This window comes from Staurois parvus, unplaced genomic scaffold (genome assembly GCF_062004578.1).
Source record: "Staurois parvus isolate SC_StPar_1 unplaced genomic scaffold, SC_StPar_1.0 ptg001045l, whole genome shotgun sequence".
Classification (NCBI taxonomy): Eukaryota; Metazoa; Chordata; class Amphibia; order Anura; family Ranidae; genus Staurois; species Staurois parvus.
In genome coordinates this window covers 1020575-1042579 of record NW_028318841.1, presented here as the reverse complement: position 1 = coordinate 1042579, position 22005 = coordinate 1020575, and positions in this window count along the sequence as shown.

The window sequence follows — 22005 nt, the reverse complement described above, 5'->3', positions numbered from 1 at the left end:
ATTGTTACAGGTGCTTGTATAGCACTGTCAAATTATGCAGCACTTTACATATACATATTGTACATTCACATCAGTCCCTCAAGGGGTGTACAATCTAATGTCCCTAACTTACATTCATACATACTAGGGCCAATTTAGACAGGATCCAATTAACTTACTAGCATGTCTTTGGAGTGTGGGAGGAAACCAAAGTACCCAGAGGAAACCCATGCAGGCACAGGGAGAACATGCAAACTCCAGGCAGGTGGTGCTGTGGTTGGGATTTGAACCAACAACCCTGGTACTGCCAGGCAGAAGTGCTAACCATTTAGCCACTGTGCTGCCCAGTTAAACAATTTTATAGGAAGACAAAAGCATACACTGCAAAATAATACAAAACCGGTTGATGATGGCAAAGAACATGCATACACTATGGAGTCTCAATATGAGAGCTGCACAAACATGGACTCTTTGGGGTTTATTTACTAAAGCTGGAGAGTCCAAAATCAGACTCCCTTCTGCATAGAAACCAATCAGCTTCCGGGTTTCATTGCCAAAGCTTCATTGAACAAGCTGAGGTTAGAAGCTGATTGGTTTCTATGCAGAAGGGAGTCTGATTTTGGACTCTCCAGCTTTAGTAAATAAACCCCTTTACGTCAATGTCTCTATCGCTCAGACAGGGTAACATGTCTGCAGACTCTACGACAACAGAGAATCAAGGTGGGAATCTCTATTTCAGTAAAACAGTTTATAACACAGCTACTTGCAATATAACCTCATAGACCGAATCTTCCACAGTGAAGTCCAAGGTAATTCTGGTAACAAAGGTGAAAAATTGGAGAAGTCCATGGACAAAGGGCCACCCCACTGGAACTCCAGTATTCTGGTAAAACTGGGATGGTGCTACCCACAGTCGCTGGATCCTTTTGTAGCAGCTACAGTTGCAAGAAAAAGTATGTGAACCCCTTGGGATTACGTGGAGTTTTGCATGAATTGGGCAGAAAATGTGCTCTGAACTTCATCTAAGTCACAACAATAGAAGAACACAGTCTGCTGAACATAATACTACACAAACATTCGATGTTGCCATGGTTTAATTGCACATAACATGTAAACATTCACAGTGCAGGGAGGAAAAAGTATGTGAGGCCCTAGCTTAATGACTTCTCCCAGAGCTAATTGGAGCCAGGAGTGAGCCAACCTTGACTCCAATCAGTGTGATGATATTGGATGTGTTGCTGACAGCTGTCCTGCCCTTAAAAAACACACACCTGTTTTGGGTTTACTGGTTTCAAGAAGCACTGTCTGATGTGAACCATGCCTCGCAGAAAAGAACTCTCAAGAGACCTACGATCAAGAATAGTTGACTTGCATGAAGCTGGAAAGGGTTACAAGAGTATCTCCAAAAGCCTTGATGTTCATGTGTCCACGGTAAGACAGACTGTCTACAAATGGAGAAAGTTTAGCACTGTTGCTACTCTCCCTAGGCGTGGTCGTCCTGTAAAAATGACTGCAAGAGCACAGCGCAGAATGCTGCATGAGGTAAAGAAGAATCCCAGAGTGTCAGCTAAAGACCTACAGAAATCTCTGGCACATGCTAACATTTTTGTTGACACATCTACAATAAGGAAAACATTAAACAAGAATGGAGTACATGGGAGGACACCACGGAGGAAGCCAATGCTGTCCAAAAAGAATATTGCAGCACGTTTGAAGTTTGCAAAAGAGCACCTGGATGTTCCACAGCACTACTGACAGAATATACTGTGGACAGATGAAACCAAGATTGAGTTGTTTGGGAAGAACACACAACACTATGTGTGGAGAAAAAAAGGCCCAGCACACCAACATCAAAACCTCATCCCCACTGTGAAACATGGCGGAGGGAGCATCATGGTTTGGGGCTGCTTTGCTGCCTCAGGGCCTGGACGGATTGTTGTCATTGATGGGAAAATGAATTCCAGAGTTTATCAAGACATTTTGCAGGAAAACGTACGACCATCTGTCCACCAACTGAAGCTCCGCAGAGGATGGGTGATGCAACAGGACAATGACCCAAAGCATACAAGTCATTCAACAAAACAATGGCTGCAACAGCACAGAATACCCCTTCTGGAGTGGCCCAGTCAGAGTCCTGACCTCAACCCGATTGAAATGCTGTGGCATGACCTTAAGAGAGCAAATCACACCAGATATCCCAAGAATATTGCTACACTGAAACAGTTTTGTGAAGAGGAGTGGTCCAAAATTACTCCAGGTCATTGTGCAGGAAAGATCTGCAACTACAGGAAACGTTCGGTTGAGGTTATTGCTGCCAAAGGAGGGTCAACCAGTTATTAAGTCCAAAGGTTCACATACTTTTTCCTCCCTGCACTGTGAATGTTTACATGTTATGTGCAATTAAACCATGGCAACATCTAATGTTTGTGTAGTATTATGTTCAGCAGACTGTGTTCTTCTATTGTTGTGACTTAGATGACGTTCAGAGCACATTTTATGCCCAACTCATGCAAAACTCCACGTAATCCCAAGGGGTTCACATACTTTTTCTTGCAACTGTATGTGCTAATAGACTCTGGTCTGACTACTTGCATTCTGATTCTGACCTGGCTGCAGATCATTCACTCCTGAGGTAGGAAAGCCAAGGAAGTTATATTCCCTGGGCATGTCAAGGAATCCAGGGAGTTGAGGGAAATGGAGTTAAATCAGCCTGCGTCTGCATCTGAGCTTGGTGAGTAGATGAGGACCTTGCTACAGCAACATGCTTGGATGGACAGTGGCAAGCCTTTAAACTAAAATGAAGCTTACAATTAAGCTTTAATAGTTTGTTTGGACCAAGCTGTCCCAATCCAACTGTCAATTACCAAGAAATAAGCCTGCTTTAAGCACTCTATAAACTCTATGTAGCATCTGCTACATACTTTCTGTGGTGAAATGAAACCTAGAGTTAGGCTTTTATTCGTGATAACTTTTCCCTTATTGTGTTTTCCTGGACACGTGTTTCTAAGTTTTAGTAAGAGACCTTTTGGGAGAAAGGAATGTGGGGCATGTAAAAAGGAATTGGACGGCTCTTTATAGCTTACAAAGCATAAACCCATCACTCTTTTCTTTAGTGTGTTGCACAACTGAAAGACAATCTCTGCATATACAGAAGATCCAGAGTTGCCAGCAATCGTGGTGGATCTTGTACAAAAGGGCTTCATAGTTTAGATGTGTCTAGGAAAACCTGACGTGTAAATACTGATCTCCAGATCCATAAAGTGTTTTTTGAATCAAAGAACTGCTAATCTACAACATTCTCATATCAAACACTTTTTCATAAAGACCTGCATTTTTTTTCTTTTCTAGTTGTGTAACTCCAGTTCAAAAGGTAAAACGACAACAAGGCTCACTTATGAACATCTGTGTGAATAATGATCACAAAAAGTATATGTTGCCCAAATCAACCAGATTCTTTTATTAGAACAAGCTAAGGCATTTCTTCCTTCAGACACTTTTGTAACCTCAACATTTTTAAACTGTATACAGATTGTTGAATTCGTTCATAATTTATGTTGAGGATTCAAGACCTTTAATTAGAAAGACTTGTTTTCCACTTTTTATATTCACTTTTTTCTCTCTTTTTTTTTTTTCTTTTCTTTTTCCTTGGTAACGTCAACAAAATAAGCTTTATATGGCGATGTGTTTGTAATTTTCAGACTAAAGAATGAAATCTAAACAAGACAGAGGCATAGTCAAGGCCCTTTTGCTATGATTTGCATGTTATATTTTTTCCATGAAATGATTTGCTTTCAGTTCAGTTTATTTATTGCTGCATTTCAATCTTCAATGAACTGAAGTTCAAGGGAAATATGTTTTGAAGATAAACCAAACCTTTTTTTCTTCAGCAGTTTTCTTTCATATGAAGTTGCATGAAACCAAATCTGCATCTTTTGTTCCGTAGAACAGACAGGTTTTGTGGAACATTACTTTATGGATTATTTTTCAGCGAAGGCGTGTTTACTTAAGCACTCTTTCTTTAAAGAGAAATTCATTGGGATGGCAAGCTAGTGAAACCCACGTCTGCAGAGCAAGTCTATTCAAAAGACATTGAATGTGGTCACCTGCGTAAGCGCAGGTTCCAAATTACATTCAAGCAAATAGAATAGCTGTGGTTTCGAGCATTCATATATGGTTTGTATTGATATTGAATTGTACTTCATATACTATACATAGATTCGTTTTCTGCTCATGCTACATTAGGGGGTCAGTTATCTTATACCTATCTAATTTTAGAGGGAAATAAGTTGATGTTTGCTTTAAAAAAAAATTTCTAAAGTGAACTCCCTTTTTTTTTTTGAACATGTGTTAAAGGCTTAGAAGTTCTATTGGGTGTGGGTGTTTTTCAGCCTTGTCATTTGCTTTGAGGACCATTGTCACCTCAACAGTTATGGGAAGTCCAATAATTTTACAGTTGTCACAGGAGGTGAGGATTAATCTTTTGGGGACATCCGTTTCAGTGATCCCTTTCCTCTCACTTTAAACATATTTCCCTTTGTGTTTCCAAGACAAATGAAGAAAATTCTTCCAGGCAGGCACAAACAGAATAAAAAACCTGGCAGGAGTTTTGGCCATTACCCACTGCAATACAGCATGCCCTGGTCGATGATGTCACACTGGGGCAGGGTCATGCGGGTATATTTAAATATTACATATTTAAGAACTGTCAAGCCAGTGGAAGAGTCAGACGGCGGGAGCCAGCGTCGGGAGCGGAGCCTTTTTTTTTTCTTTTTCTTTTTTCGGGCGGTGGCAGGCATCGTGATTGACGTTGGATCTACTTTGGGGGACTTTTTTTATTTTCTCTTAGATTATAAGCTCCAAGGAGCAGGTCCCTCCTAACCCTCTTGTATTGTAGTTGTAGAGCACTGAGCAAACTGTTGGCGCTATATAAATCCTGTATAATAATAATAATAATAATTTTCCTTCTTTTAATAAAGGACTTGTCAAAGACTGTCTCTTGTCTTTTTTCACACTACAGTGTTTTTTTTTGTGAATGGGTAGTGTTACCATGTACTCCATACTCATTCACATAGGGGGGAGCCGGGATCTGGGGACTCCCTTGCTAAAGGGAGGCTTCCAGATTCTGATAAGCCCCCAACCTGCAGACCCCCACAACCACAGCCCAGGGTTGTGGGGAAGAGGCCCTTGACCCCATCAACGTGGGAACAAGGTGCTTTGGGCGGGTGAGCCCCCCGCCCCAAAACACCCCCCCATGTTGAGGGCATGTGGCCTGGTATGGTTCGGGGGGTGCTCCCTTGTCCCCCCCCCCTTTCCTTACCTGCCATGCTGCATGCTTGGATAAGGGTCTGATATGGATTTTGGGGGGGACCCCACGCCAATTTTTTTTTTTTGGCATGGGGGTTCCCCTCAAAATCCATACCAGACCCAAGGGCTTGGTATGGATGGAGGAGGGAACCCACACCATTTTTTTTAAAATTGCCAGCAATTCTTTTTACATTCAGCTGTCAGTGGGGAACCCCTTTGACAGCTGAAACATTAACACATGGTTTTTACTACTAAACTACCACATGACTTGATAAAATAACTCATGCTGTGTTTTAGTAGCATTTTTTTAGTGAATTTAAACGTGTTTTTAAAAAATGCTATGCGGTATCCTACCCATAGTCGGATGCGGTAAGATATCGCTCCGTGAATTGTGCCCAATATCATCTATTGCATCAGTTGTTGCTAGGTAAACTTGACAAAAATTTGCAAATCTGCCCAATTTGAGCTACAAAAGTAGCTCCAAGACGTTTTTGAGCTTCAGGCGACTTGGAGTCAGGGGTGGACTGACCATTTGGAAACTCTGGCACTGCCTGAGGGCCCGGGGTCACTAGGGGGCCCCATGAGATGCCCCTGGTACCTTTTTCATAGGCTTTTTTGAGTTTGGGCAAGGACATGGGCCCCATGATCCCCTATTGCCTGTGGGCCCCATGAGTTGTTAGTCTTGGAGTGGAGATGTGAACCATCTCCATAGAGAAATATTGATTTGTTGTTGTTTTTTTTTTTTTTCAAGCGTCGCTCCTATAAAATGCGCAGTTGTGAATGCAGCCTAAGTATTGCATTGGGCGATTTAAAGTGAATCCTAAAGGTTGCAATTAAAAAAAAAAAAAAAAAAAAGAAAAACAAACCAAATGTGTTTATACTTACCTGCTCTGTGCAGTGCTTTTGCACAGAGCAGCTCCCATCCTCTTCTGTTTGGGTCCCCCGCTGGCTGTCCTGGCTCCCTTCCCCAGCCGAGTGTCCCCAATGGCAAGCCTCTTGCTGTGGGGGCACTCAATCAAGCTTGCTCCTGAGCCATGTTCCTGTGAATGGACATTGTCTTTTCAAACACAGCGTGGGCACGATCTCTCTCTCTCTCTCAAACTAATTGCTCCCGCTGCTCTATGAGCCAATATGGAGAGAGCAAACCAGAAGAGCCGTGGATCTTCAGCACATCGCTGGATCGAGATGGGGCTCAGGTAAGGGGGGGAGGAAGCAGCACACGGAAGGTTTTTTTTTTTTTTTTTTTTTTTTACCTTAATGCATAGAATTATTTAAAGTAAAAAACCCTTCTGCCTTTAGGATTACTTTAATGGGAAGTGGATTTAAGTAATTTATAATAAGATATCAAACCATAGGAACAGCGCAGACATTCATCATGTACCAAATGTTCTTTGATTGATGTAAAAGTAATTCACTCACAGATGGAAATGCTTGTATAGCAGGCAAGTCAGAGGGGATAACTGGTAATCAGGAACTGCTGTTGTACCACCAATGCGGTTGTTTGGTATTGGGCAAGTCTACCAAATTTGTGATAATATGCCAGGGTGCAGAATTCCATGGAAAGAGGGAGAGGGGTACATTGAGATAAAGTGTGCTAAAGAAGCTGGGCAATAGTACCGCCTGTAACACTTTCTAAGATTGGGACATTTCTAGAGCTTTTGGTAATTGCTTGTTCTATGTACTGCAAATTGTTGATAAGAATGAATTATTCTCTGTTTCCCAATGAATCTGATACACTCTGGTGACGGTATATTTGAAGCATGGGGGGCAGAGCAACATTTCGCTTTTGAAGAGAGTAGGCAAAAAAAAAAGAAAAAAAAGGGGGGGGGCATGATTACGGAGCAGATTAAAGCTGGTGATAGTGTAATGAACCGCCTGGCGGTACCTCTAGCTATCCACGGAATAGGGTTCCCCAGAGTGGGGAGTCTAAGTCCCAGTCTGCTTGTTCACCAGGGCCCCTGATGGTGGGGATGGACTTGGAGCAGATCGAGACCAGGTCGCGGCCCCTGAGTACACCCACCCGTGGTAGGGGGATCCGCCAGAGGTATCTTCAAACTGAGAGCCTGATGTGAAGAGGCGGATGGGCCCGAGCAGGATGGATGGATGAGCAGAAGCGTGGTGAGACAGGCCGAGTCGGTAATCGTGGGGGCAGCGCAGTACAAGGCAGCAGGCAGAGAATGGTCGGGTCACACGCCGGGTCAGCAACAATAGGTCAGAGCAAACTAGGGGCATCCAAGAGAGAGGTCAGGCAAGCCAGGGATCAGAGCAGGAGAGTACAGCACGGTCAGCAACAATCAAATACCAATGAATACGGAAGCAGGAACACAGGATAGACCAAACGGCAACAAGTGTCAGCGCAGAGCGGATTTAAATACTGCGCCCTGCGCTGTCATTGGTGCCAGGTGCGCACCCGCGAGTTCCGTCTCCGCCGCGGCCGGCCAGGACCTAGTGCCTGCACACCAGTGCGAGCCGGCACACTGCGCCTGCGCCGAGCCACACGCCACAGCGGCTCTTGACATTGCCCCCTACGGGCAACATCCGGGTGCAAAACTGATCTCTCCTCCACGGGTGGTTGCAATAAAATTCCCAGACAAGCCTGGGGGCATGAACGTTTTGGGCCGGTTCCCATGAGTTCTCCTCAAGGCCATAACCCTTCCATTTGATCAGGAACTGTCTGGCCCCCCCTTTTCCTGCAATTCAGGATTGCTTCCACCTCAAATTCTTCTTGTTCATCCATGGTTATTACTTCTGGAGGTCTGGACTTCCGATCCGGGAAGGGGTCTGGCGTAGCTGGCTTCAGTAGCGACACATGGAAAACTGGGTGAATTTTAAAAGTTTCCGGAAGAGTGCGTTCATACGCAACTTTGTTGATCATTCGCTTCACCCGGAATGGACCCACAAACTTCGACCCCAGTTTCTTCGACGGACAAGACATCTTCAAATTCGTTGTTGCCAACCAGACCTGATGCCCAGGTTGCAACACTAGTTCCCCCCTTCTCTTCCTGTCGAAGGCCTTTTTGTTGTCCTCCTGAGCTTTTGCGATGGCTTCCTGAAGTACCTTGTTGGCAGAAACAAAATTCAGCGTGCTTTGAGTGTCAGGAACTGAGCTTTCAGCAATCAGATCAGGCAGGAATGTGGGATGGAACCCATAATTGCAAGAAATGGTGATTGCCCCGTAGCTGAATGATTCACGTTGTAGGCAAATTCGGTCAGCGGCAGAAGTGCCAGCCAATCGTCCTGCAGGAAGGACGTGTAGCATCTCAAGTATTGCTCCAATGTTTGGTTTGTCCTCTCCGTCTGCCCATTCGTCTCTGGGTGGTAAGCGGAAGAGAGAGACAATCTGATTCCTAATGCTTCGCATAACGCCTTCCAAAACTTCGAGGTAACTTGGACTCCTCGGTCTGAGACAATGTCTTCAGGAACTCCATGCAGTCTTACCACTTCCCTTATGAAGATTTGAGCTGTTTCCAGAGCCGATGGCGTATTCTTCAGAGGCAAGAAGTGGGCCATCTTCGACAGGCGATCCACTATTACGAAGATCGCGGTGTGGCCTTGAGACGGAGGGAGCTCGACTATAAAGTCGATCACAATCATTTGCCACGGTCGATCAGGTATAGGCAGTGGGCGTAGCAAACCCCAGGCCTTGCTCCTGGAGGGTTTGTTCCTCTGGCAGGTGGCGCAGGTCTTGACGTAGATCTCACAATCCTTGATCATACTTGGCCACCAGAATGTGCGCTGAAGTAATTCTAATTCTAATAGAGTTTTCACCATTCCGAAATGACCTGCCATCGGGTTATGGTGGCAGTGTCCCAGGACCAATGTTCAGACTTCTTCTGGTACCGTGATTCGCCTTTCCTTCCATAAGAGCCCTCCCTTGCTCTGGAGGGACAACCCGGGTAGCCTGGAACGTAGCTCCGTTTGGAGGGCCAGGAAGTTCTGAGGACAAGATAGTGTCAGGTTTAGGGACCTCTTCAGGGTCTTCAAACATGCGCGAAAGAGCATCAGGCTTCGTGTTCTTGGAGCCTGGCCTATACGTGATGTGGAAGGAGAACCGGGAGAAAAAGAGTGCCCATCTCGCTTGGCGTGGTCTCAAGCGGTTTGCCGTTCTCAAATATTCTGAATTCTTGTGATCGGTGAAGATCAGAATTGGATGTGTGGCTCCTTCCAGCAGGTATCTCCACTCCTCCAGTGCGGTTTTTATGGCCAAAAGTTCTCGATCTCCAATATCGTAGTTCCTTTCTGCTGATGTAAGTTTCCTCGAGAAGAACGCCACTGGGTGCAAGAGCTCCTTGGTGCCTTTCCTCTGGGACAGGACGGTCCCTACAGCATTTTCCGAGGCATCAACTTCCAAGACATAAGGCAGGGAGGAATCCGGATGACTGAGAGCGGTGGTGAATAATCCCTTCAGAGTTTCAAATGCCGCTTGAGCCTCAGGTGTCCATTTGAAACGGACCCCTTGTTTGGTCAGCTGGGTAATGGGGGAAACCAGACCAGAGAAGTTCCTGATAAACTTTCTATAAAAATTTGAAAACCCAATAAAGCGTTGCACGCCCTTCTTGTCCGTGAGTTCTGGCCAACCCAAGATTGCAGAGACTTTCTGTGGATCCATCGCAACCCCCGTGGTGGAGATGATCAGCCCCAGGAATGCAATACTGCGCTGCTCGAAGCTGCACTTGTCAGCTTTAGCGTACAGTCCATGTTGGCGTAATCATTCCAATACACTTGTAACATGACCCCTATGAGCTTCGAGTGAGGGAGAGAAGATTAATGTCATCTACATAGATGACCACGAAAACATCAAGATAATCCCGAAATACATCATTGAAGTGCTGGAACGTGGCCGAGGCATTGCAGAGTCCAAATGGCATGACAAAATACTCGAAATGGCCAGATCAAGTATGAAATGTTGTTTTCCACTCATCCCCCTCCCTTATACGGACCAAATTGTATGCACCCCTTAAATCTAGTTTTGTAAAGATCACTGCTGACTTTGTCTCTGGAAGAGTTCTGGGACCAGGGGCAGTGATTTTTTTTTTTATCGTGATCTTCTTTAAATCGCGATAATCAATGCAGGGCCGTAGGGACTTACATTTTTTTCTCCACAAAAAAGATTCCAGCCCCAGCTGGTGATGTGGAGGGGCGGATGAACCCCTTTCGGAGGTTCTCATTGATATACTCCTTGAGGACCCCTAGTTCTAGCTCATACAGGGGGAAAATCCGACCGAACGGAATTTCAGAACCAAGTAGGAGGTCTATTCGACAGTCATATGTTCGGTGTGGAGGAAGGACGTCTGCCCCCCGTTTACTGAAGACGTCCAAAAAACTGTGATAGGCCGGAGGGATGGCCTGAATTAGGTAGGTATCTCCGTCCATGCAGAGGAGGAATTGGGGAGCCATGGGCCCGAGGCATGGCAGTGTTCCCGACAATACGGCGATTGGAACCGAATGGACTCGGTCTCCCAATCAATCTGGGGGTTATGGGCCTGCAACCAAGGAAGCCCCAGAATGACTGGGAAAAGAGGGGAGGCTATAGCGTCCAGTCGGAGGAACTCCCGATGATGGCCAGCTACTGTGGTGCAGATAGGAGTCTCCCGGTCTACCAACCCCGACTTGATACGTGACCCGTCAGCAAAAAATATGTTAAGACCCCGTTCCCTAGTCTGGAGGGGGATTTTCTGTTGATGGGCAAAATCTAAATCCACAAAGCAACTGCATGCTCCGGAATCAATTATTGTCGTCACCGACACGGTTCTAACTGGGAGCTGAAAGGAAACAGGAATGGCTAAGTAATTGGATTGGTTGAGACTTTCAGCAGATACAGAAGAAAAAAGTGAGGCAGACTTACTCATTTTCACTGGACAGCAACACCATATGACCGGCTTCTCCACAATACAGGCACAGATTCCTAGACCTTCTCCTCTGGCATTCTTCGGCCGATAATGATGGCTGAGCCAATCCAAGCTGCATGGGTTCGGGGTTATCCACAGGCTCTGGGATCCAGTTTCCTCCCAGAAAAGGTTGGACTGAGCTCCGAGGGGGTACCCATGTTGCTCTCTGACCCTGGCTGGTCCTCTCAAATCTGCGTTCCCGCAGTCTGCGGTCTATCTGAATGGCCAAGGTAATGAGGTCCTCCAAAGAATCGGGTAGGCCTACCTGAGCTAACTCGTCCTTAAGAGCCTCAGAGAGCCCTATGCGGAACTGGTAGCGTAAAGCAGCGTCGTTCCACCGGGTATCCCCCATCCATCATCTAAATTCTGATGCATATTCCTCCGCTGCCCAGCGGCCTTGTCGGAGGGAGTACAGGGCCGTTTCTGTGGAGACTGCCCGCTGCGGGTCATCGTACAACAAGGCCATAGCATCAAAAAAATCTGTTACCATTTCCAGGTGGGAATCGTGGTTCTCCATCAGACGGTGAGCCCGGTCCTGGGGTTCATCCTGGAGCAGGGATACGATAAATTACACCTTAACTGCCTCCGTGGAAAATGTGCGTGGCTGCAGACTAAAGTAGAGTAGACACACGTTCCCGAAGGCCCAGAACTGTGCTCGGTCCCCGCTGAAATGTTCCGGCAGTGGAACGCGGGGTTCTGGAGTAGGCAGCGCGGATATAGCTCCAGTAGATGGTCCTGGAGATTTCCCGTATGAAGCAGGGATAGCCGGACTCTGGGAGGTGGTGGCAGGTGCGGCTAGCGTCTGAATGCGGTTCTCCAGATGTGTGTATTCATCTTGCAGTGTCTTGACTGTTTGGGTCAGAGCTGCCAGGTGCTGGCATATGTCCTCTAGTGGGGATGGTCCTCTTCCAGGCTCTGTCATGGCCGTTTGGTACTGTAATGAACCGCCTGGTGGTACCTCTAGCAATCCACGGAATAGGGTTCCCCAGAGTGCGGAGTCTAAGTCCCAGTCTGCTTGTTCACCAGGGCCCCTGATGGTGGGGATGAACTTGGAGCAGACCGAGACCAGGTCGCGGCCCCTGAGTACACCCACCCATGGTAGAGGGATCCGCCAGAGGTATCTGCAAACTGAGAGCCTGATGTGAAGAGGCGGTTGGGCTCGAGCAGGATGGATGGATGAGCAGAAGCGTGGTGAGACAGGCCGAGTCGGTAACCATGGGGGCAGCGCAGTACAAGGCAGCAGGCAGAGAATGGTCGGGTCACACGCCGGGTCAGCAACAATAGGTCAGAGCAAATTAGGGGCATCCAAGAGAGAGGTCAGGCAAGCCAGGGGTCAGAGCAGGAGAATACAGCACGGTCAGGAACAATCCGGGTCAGCAACGATCAAATACCAACGAATACAGAAGCAGGAACACAGGATAGACCAAACGGCAACCAGTGTCAGCGCAGAGCGGATTTATATACCGCGCCCTGCGCTGTCATTGGTGCCAGGCGCGCATCCGCGGCCCCAAGTGAGCATGCGCGAGTTCCGTCTCCGCCGCGGCCGGCCAGGACCTAGTGCCCGCACACCAGTGCAAGCCGGCACACTGTGCCTGCGCCGAGCCACACGCCGCGGCGGCTCCTGACAGATAGTATTTTAACTTACTGTATATGTTAAGTAATGAAGTTGGCTGATAATTTGACCAACTGGGGGGGGAAGGTGTCTTTTATTTGGTTTGGAAGTCATAACAATGTGTGTTTTTTTTTTTTCGTTTTTTCTTTTTTCTTTTAAAGGCAGAGGACCTCTTTTACAGGGCATCTGCTAGGCTTAAGGTCCTTGTTGCCATGAAATATCTGGAATATTGAGATATCCAAGTCTATTATGTCTCCATGGGTTGAGGAATAATTAGAAAGCAAAATTTGTAGCTTTTTATTTTTGTCTGCAGTTTTAATGGAACTCTGTTAAACGTACCAATGATCAAAAAGCCAACTTTCAAGTGAATTGCATATTTGCTTATTTTTACAAAAAAGTGATTATTGTAGATGGAGGTGAATTAGCAGATGTTATGGGATAGAGATAGGATCCCTAACAGATAGGGATGCATATGCACAATAATAAAAAATGGATAATAACTGTGTTTTGTAGTAGAAATATAAGGAATTTATTACAGTGAAACTGGAGAAGACTCAGTCCATGGGTGTCTTAGTTTTCCGATGTCATGATATTAGGGCCAAGTATGATTCTTGGGTGTTACATTCTTCTTCTGCCCTGTGAGAAAATTACTTTCAAACAGATTTAAGAACCACCTTTTTAGAAATTATATTTCTCTTGCAAAGAAGGGTGTGTGTGCCTGTAATGGAATGAAGGATCAACAAGAGATTGGAAACTTTGGGATAGGCCCTGAAAGAATTCCTTTAAGTCAGCACTTGAAATAGGAAAACATGCATAGCCAGGGATATAAATCATTCCTAACTGGTAACTTTTAATAATATACAAATATAAGAACATATTATCCGCACCTCCTAGAATAATAGTGTCCGGGGTGAAGAATAATACTTCCTCTGCACTAATGTTATTGGAATTGGTTCCTCTGTTATCTTTTCAACGTGTTTTAATTTCCATCATTTTGTTCACTTTTTCTGTCTTTTCTTATAAATATGTTCACTCTCTTCAGACAGTTAACCTGTAAGCTTTAGAGTATGCTAAGAAGCTCATGGCTCATCTAATAAAAAGATATCTACTCTGCGTTTACAGCAGGATCACTGTTGCATTAAAGAAAAATCACAAGATGGTTCACCTCAATAGCATAGCATTTTCAAAAGTCAACCTGAAGCCTATGTTAAGCAGACCCTTGCTGTCAAATTACCCAAACTTTTCAAAATGTTTATTAATTGCCTGGCACAGGCTCCAGGCTCCCCTGAGCTAATTAAGCCCAAAGAAAAATGTAGCAACAGATCCTGTGGCCATTCTTAACTGCTTCCCACCTGGCCTACAGGAAAATGACAGGCGCGCAGGAGCACTACAGTTCTGGTGGATCTGACATCCTCCCGGGGCCATGCTGCAGTGTGATCTGTCACCCACTTTGTCCACCGACAGATCATTGTACCAGGCTGGCCTTGGTACAATGTGATTGCCGTGATCAATCACTGCAGTCACATGACGGTTGTACACAATGAATGGCTTTCTTTCATAGCCATTCAATGTGTATTATTTTGATGATCTCTGATTGGTCAGTGATCACATGGTACAGAAATGGCAAACTACAGCGCATCTGTACCATGTGATAGCTGTGGACAATCGGACCGTAGTACTCAATAGCAATGAATGGATTCTATTCATAAAAATGATTGCTGTAACAGTGATCATCACTGTTATCAGCAATTGTGTAAAAAGAAAAAATTATGTAAAAAATCAAATCATGAAATTTTTTTTTTTTTTTTTTTTTTAAATGTATGTATTTATTTTTTACTTACATTCACCAGTCAGTGTCCTTGATCAATGCCACACCAGTCATACGATGACGCTCTACTGCTCTGGTGATAGTATGTAAAGGAAAAAAAAACATTGTGGGAAAAAAACATTTTTTTTTATTTTCACATAGTTATGACAAAAAAATACAACTTTAAAAATCTCAACATGCCTCTTACTAAATAGCTCAGATTGTCTACTTTCCAAAAAGGGGTAATTTGGGGGGTATTTGTACTGTAAGAAATACATTGGCTGTCAGTACATCAGGACTGATCAATTTTCAAATATACACTATATTTACAAAAACATTGGGACGCCTGCCTTTATACACACATGAACTTTAATGGTATTCCAGTCTTATTCCGTATGGTTCAATATTGAGTTGGCCCACCCTTTGCAGCTACAACCCCTGGCAAAAAGTATGGAATCACCACTCTTGGAAAATGTTCATTTAATTGTGTAACAAAAAAACTAATCACAGACATGCCTCAAACTTATTTTCATTTAACATTCCAACCTTCTGGCTTTAAGAAATGCTTAAAAAAAATAAAACTGTAATCAGTTGCAACTGTTTTTTGCAGATCAAGCAGAGGAAAAAAATATGGAATCACTCAATTCTGAGGAAAATATTATTGAATCATGAAAATAAAAAACATTACAGTACACCACTAGTACTTTGTTGCACCACCTCTGGCTTTTATAACCGCATGAATTCTCTGAGGCATGGTTTTAACTATCGACAAAGAGTATTCTTAATCAAACCGGCTCCAACTTTCTCTTATTGCAGTTGCCAGATCAGCTTTGCAGGTTGGAGCCTTGTCATGGACCATTTTCTTTAGTTTCCACCACAGAGTTTCAATTGGAGTGAGATCCGCACTATTTGCAGGCCATGCCATTGACATTATGTGTCCTTCTTGAAGGAAAGTTTTCACGGCTTTGGACCTATGGCAACATGCATTATCATCCTGAAAAATGATGTCATCATCACCAAACATTCTTTCAATTGATGGAATAGGAAAAGTGTCCAAAATTTTAATATAAACTTGTGCATTTATTGAAGACTTAATGACTGTCATCTCCCCCGTACCTTTACCTGACATGCAACCCCATATCATCAATGATTCTGGAAATTTGCATGTTTTCTTCAGGCAGTAATTTTTTTACATTTCATTGGAATGGCACCAAACAAAAGTTCCAGCATTATCACCCTGCCCAGTGCAGATTGGTGATTCATCACTGAATATCACTTTCATCCAGTCATCCACAGTCCATGATTGCTTTTCTTTAGCCCACTGTAACCTTGTCTTTTATTGTTTAGGTATTAATGATGCTTTTCTGTATGTAAATCCCATTTCCTTTAGGCGATGTCTTACAGTTCGGTCACAGACATTACCTCCAGTTTCTGCCCATTTGTTGTTTTGTTGTGCATTTTCTGTTAGGAAGGCACATTGCTTTATGTTTTCTTTCTTGCCGCTTTGATGTCTTTCTTGGTCTGTCAGTAAGCTTCCCTTTTACAACCTTGCCATTTAATTTGTACTTGGTCCAGATTTTAGAGACAGCTGACTGGGAACAACAAACATCTTTTGCAACATTCCGCAATGATTTACCTTCTTGGTAAATCTGTGCCCAGCAGTGCCACCCACATGTGACCAGTGCCACCCACCAGTGTCCAACAGTGCCGCCAGTCAGTGCCCATCAGTGCTGCCTATAAGTGCAGCCCCATAAACGCACATCAGTGAAGGAGAAAAATTACCTGTTTGCAAAATTTTATAATAGAAACAAAGAAAAACTTTTTTTTTTTTTGAAATTTTTTTCTTTATAGCGCAAAAAATAAAATACCCAGTAGTGAGTAAATACCACCAAAATAAAGCTCTATTTGTGTGGAAAGAAGTGATAAAAATTTCATATGGGTAAAATGTTGCATGACTGTGCAATTGTCATTCAAAGTGCAACAGCTCTGAAAGCTGAAAATTGGCCTGGTAAGGAAGGGGGTATAAGTGCCCAGTTGACACCCACCAGGAGTAACATCAGACACCCCTAGAGATGTGATTATCCGATTCCAGGATTATGAGGAAAGAGAATATGGAAAAAATTGCGGGAGACACCAGAGTTAAAAATTGGAGAAACGAAACGATAAGTCTTTGCAGACATTTCTGCTGAGACAATAGCTAGAAATAGATTATTGAAACCCTTATTGGATCAGATGAGGGGAAAAAAGAATTTGATATAATTGGGGATTCCCGGCATATCTGATCAGGTGGAAAGATGGGAAATCAGCAAGGCTAAGATTCCCAAAAGAAGTGACTTTTGTGAAAAATTAGAACTGCAGAATGTGGGAATTTTGGGGTGGTTGGAGGGGTCAAATGAAAGTGTAAGGTAATAAAAAAAGAGAAGTGGCAGCCAGTGAATAAAAAGACAAGATAGACTGAATTGGGGAGGGATAGGTGGCTCTGGGGGATGAATTGTTGTCCCCTCCTCCTCCCCCACATTTTTTTTTCTCCTTTCTCTCCCCCTCTCCACCCCCTGTGTTTTTTTTTCAGCAGGTCTTCGGGAAAAATAAGTAGAGTCAGCGGGGCGGCGGGAGGCCAAACAGGTTAATAAACACTTAAGCTCCACGTTGAGAGCGGTGGGTAGGAGTAGGTGTCCATGTTCAGAGTATTACCCCATTTTAGGAATCACCAGTGGGGGAATCCCACGTCAGATTTCAGGGCAACATACAGGCAAAGGGGTTGTGCAGAGAGGAGGAGGTAAAAAACTAAGAATGTTGAAAAAGAGGTTACATCAAAGTCAGCTATTGGATGCATTGAGGGTGAAACATCTCAGAGAAAGAGATTATACCTTCTTCTCCCTGGTGCATAGATCATATTCATGGTTGGATTATATTATGATCGAGCATAGACAATTGCATTCACTGGTTAAATCCAACATAGAAATTATGTCTATCTCAGATCATGCTCCTCTCACGGTAAGATTAACTAGCTGCCGACCGCAGATAGCCGAATGACGGCTGCACTGCGGCCGGCCAGTTCTGAGTGGACGTCATGTGACGTCCTCCCAGAACGCGCTCTCCTGCGCGCCCCAGGGGGCGCACACCCGGCGATCTCCATGATCGCTGTGTCCTACTGACACAGCTGATCACGTGATGTGGTAAAAGGCCAATCACAGCGGCCTTTTACCACGTGATCAGCGGTGTCCAATGACACGCTGATCACAGGGAAATGCAAGTGCCGGTTCTCGGCTGCACTTTCCTCACGCTGTCAGATCGTGAGGAAAGTACTGCCGAGAACCGGCAGTTGTCAGAGCGGGGATCGGCAGCGATCATCAGGGCACTGATGATCAGTGCCCTGATGATCGGTGCCCCGCAGTGCCACCCGCAAGTTCCGCCCACCTGTGCCCAGCAGTGCGCCCACTAGCTCCGCCCACCCGTGCCCAGCAGTGCACCCACCTGTGCCCAGCAGTGCACCCACCTGTGCCACTCTGCAGTGCCACCTACCTGTGCCCAGAAGTGCCACCTACCTGTGCCCACCCACCTGTGCCCACCAGTGCCACCCACCTGTGCCCACCCACCAGTGCTGCCCACCAGTGCCACCCACCAGTGCAGCCCAGCAGTGCTGCCAGTCAGTGCCACCAGTCAGTGCCCAGCAGTGATGCCAGTCAGTTCCGTCTGTCAGTACCCATAATCAGTGTCACCTATCAGTGCCGCCTATCAGTGCTGCATATTAGTGCCGCCTATCCGTGACACCTCATTAGTGCTGTCTATCAGTGCCACCTCATTAGTACTGCCTATCAGTGCCCTTTAGTGCTGCCTATCAGTGCCCATCAGTGCCGCCTATCAGTGCCCATCAGTGCTGCCTCATCAACGCACATCAGTGAAGGAGAAAAAATACCTGTTTGAAAATTTTTATAAAAGAAACAAAGAAACTTTTTTTTTTTTTCACATTTTTTTCATTTTTTTATTTATAGCACAAAAAGTAAAGTGCCCAGTGGCGATTAATTACCACCAAAAGAAAGCTCTATTTGTGAGAAAAAAATGATCAAAATTTCATATGGGTACAATGTTGCATGACCGCGCAATTGTCAATCAAAGTGCGGCAGCACTGGTAAATAAGGGGGTATAAGTGCCTGGTAGGCAAGTGGTTAAAGGTAGGAGGAGAAGGACACAAAAGGGCAATGTGGAGACTCTTATACAGGACCCTGAATTAGGGAGGAGGCTAAGGGAGGAAACAGAGCAATTTTTTCTGTTAAATTGAGGAAGTCTCTGTGGCCAACATTTGGGAAGCACATAAGGCGTACGTGAGGGGAATCCTGACAGCCGCAGTAACTACAAAAAATAAAAAATAAAAGATTCGGAGAGAAAAATAAAGGAGGTGACGGAGGAGTTATACAGATTAGAACGGGCACATAAAAAGAGATCGGATACAGAGGTTTGTTCAAGGACTATACTTAAAAGAGAAGAGTTAAAAGACCTTCTGGAACAGGAATCAAGGAAGATCTTCAATAGGGTTTCAAAGGAGAGATACAGTATCAGTGGGGAATAAACCAGGAAAATATTTAATGAAAAGATTTAAGGAGAAGAAATCGAAAAATTATATTTAAAGGATTAAAGATGAAAAAGGAGAACTGGTGTACTCCACCACTGATATTGCAGAAACGTTCCAAACATTTTATAGTAGGTTGTATGATGTAAAACCTAAGAACCTGAAAGCTACAGAGGAAGAAAAGAGGGGAAAAAGGCAGACCTGCCAAGAATATTAAAAGAAAATTAGTATTGTTAGAACAAGAGAACTCCCAGGAGGAAATTAATACGGCCCTGAAGAATACAGCAGGAGGGAAAAGCCCAGGACCCGATGGGTATACGGTGGGGTATTATAGAAGTTTGGAGACTTATTGGTGCCTAAATTTTGTACATATATGAACGCCTTAGGAGAGGGGATGGGAATAAGAGCAGAATCGCTGCAAGCATATATAACGATCATCCTAAAAGAAGAAAAGGATAGTTCACAATGCGCTAGCTATAGACCTATATCACTACTAAATACAGATATAAAACTGTTTGCGAAGGTGCTAGCTATGAGGTTAAAAGAGCTGATGCCAGAATGGGATACATTTAGATCAAGTGGGTTTTCTCCCAAGAAGGTAAGGGAGGGATAATGGTTTAAGAACATTGCTTCTTCTACAGAGGGCAAAGAGAGAAAAGTTACCAACAATTTTGTTGTGGATCGAGGGTAGACTGGGGGTTTGATAAATACCCTAGAGGCCTTGGGAATAGGGACTAAGATGATGAGTTTGATAAAGGAGCTCTACAACGGCCCATCAGCGGCAGTGAAGGTAAATGGGTCCCTCTCAAGGTTTTTTTAAGATGTACATTGGTACAAGTCCCGTTATTATTTGTAATATCCCTGGAACCTTTGCTGGCGATGGTAAGAGAAAGTGTTGATATTAGAGGAATCAAGATAGGTGAGATAAAGCATAAGGTAGTGGCATATACTGATGATATGTTGTTTTATATTGTGAACCCTGGGTTAACGTTGCCTAACCTAATGGGATTACTAAAAGGGTACGGAGAGCTTTCAAACTTGAAAATAAACCCCTCAAAATCAGAGATCTTGAACATTAATGTTTCAAAAAATGTGATGCAGACTTTACAAAAAGACTTCCCATTTTCATGGAGGGAGAAGGAATTCGGTTACCTAGGTGTAAAGTTGACTCCTTCTATAAATAATATATACCGGGTAAACTGTATTCCATTAATAAATTAAAGGATGACCTGAGCAGGCTCTCAAGGGAAAGGGTCTCTTAGAACGGGCGTATAAATTTGGTTAAGATGGTGATAGTCTCAAACATCTTATATAAATTCCACATGCTCCCAGTTCATATCCCAGGATCCTTCTTTGGGATAATAAAAAAACTAATACTTAAATATACGATTAGAGAGGATTATCTGGATACCACAAAAGTTTTGCACTATGGATGAGACTAGTAGTACATTACACAGGATGTATTAAGAGTATGAGTTAGAATGCACAATCAAAAGGATTGGAAGTACAATTCATTGTTGATTCCCCTGGTGGGTACTGAGTTTTTCCCGCCGGAAAAGGATAACATTTTGGGGAAACGGTTTAAAGATGTAGATGCACGTTTGGGGGATATAGTAGTTAAAGGGAAGTTGGGCACTTTTCAAGACTTAAAGAGTAAAAAAGTTATTTGTGGCATTAGATGAATTGAGATATTATCAATTAAGACATTTTGTTGCGAAGTTGCCTTAACCACTGACGATGGACATGCTCCCATTTGAAAAAATGTTGGGTTCCAGTATGGCTCCAAAACATGTTACTTCTGGGATATATAAGAATCTTGTTGAATTGGGGGGGGGCAGGTCCTCCACTGTTCTTAGAGAATGGAGAAGGGAACTGGGATCAAAATGAATGAATCACAGAAAAACAAAATGTTTAAATTAACACATGGTTAAATACGGTCGAAATTAATTATAAATGTTTAACAAGGTGGTATTTGATACCGAGTGTTGCACATAACGACTGGAAGGCTCACCATTATGTTGTAGGGGATGTGGAGCTAAAGGAACAATGCCACATATATGGTGAGACTGTCCAAAAATACAGGGGTTTTGGCAAGATGTAATCCAGTTTATACAAGAGATATTGGGGCAACTATACAGAAGGATCCGGGGGGGTGTTTATTTTATAGGACAGAAGTACCAGTGAAGCAGTATAGAAATAGTGTATTATACCACCTAATTAGTGCGGCTAAAGGGCTTATTCCTAAATTTTGGCAGGTACAGGAGCCTCCAACAATTAAGGACTGGTTCGACAGACTGGAAGATATAAATAAGATGGAGGAGTTCTACCATATAGACAAAGGTAATATGGGTAAATTTAGAAAAGGAATGGGATAGATGGTCTGACTTCAAGACTTCTGGAAAATCTATGGAAGTAGTGAGAGGCCCAGGGATCTGATTTGAGGTAGGAGAATAAAGGGAATGTTTTTTGTAAGGCTGTAGCAGGAATAGGAAAAGGGAAAAGATAGGCTGGAGGGAAAGAAAGAGAATAGTAAGAAAAAGGAGAGTGGGAAGTGAGAACAGAGGAGAAAGATTACAGGTATAGATTGGAAAGAGTTACAGTATATGGACCAGGGTAAGTTGTGAGGGGGGGGGTTAGTGGGGAGGTTGGAATGTAAAATTCAGGGGAAATGTTTGTATTTTGAATGAAAATGATGTTTTGTTGTGTTTTTGTAATGGAAAAAAAGTTTAATAAAAAAATAAAAATAAAATAGTTTTGAGGCATGTCTGTGACATTAAAGTTAAACAATTGATTGAACATTTTCCAAGAGTGGTAATTTAAAACTTTTTGCCAGGGGTTGTATAACAGC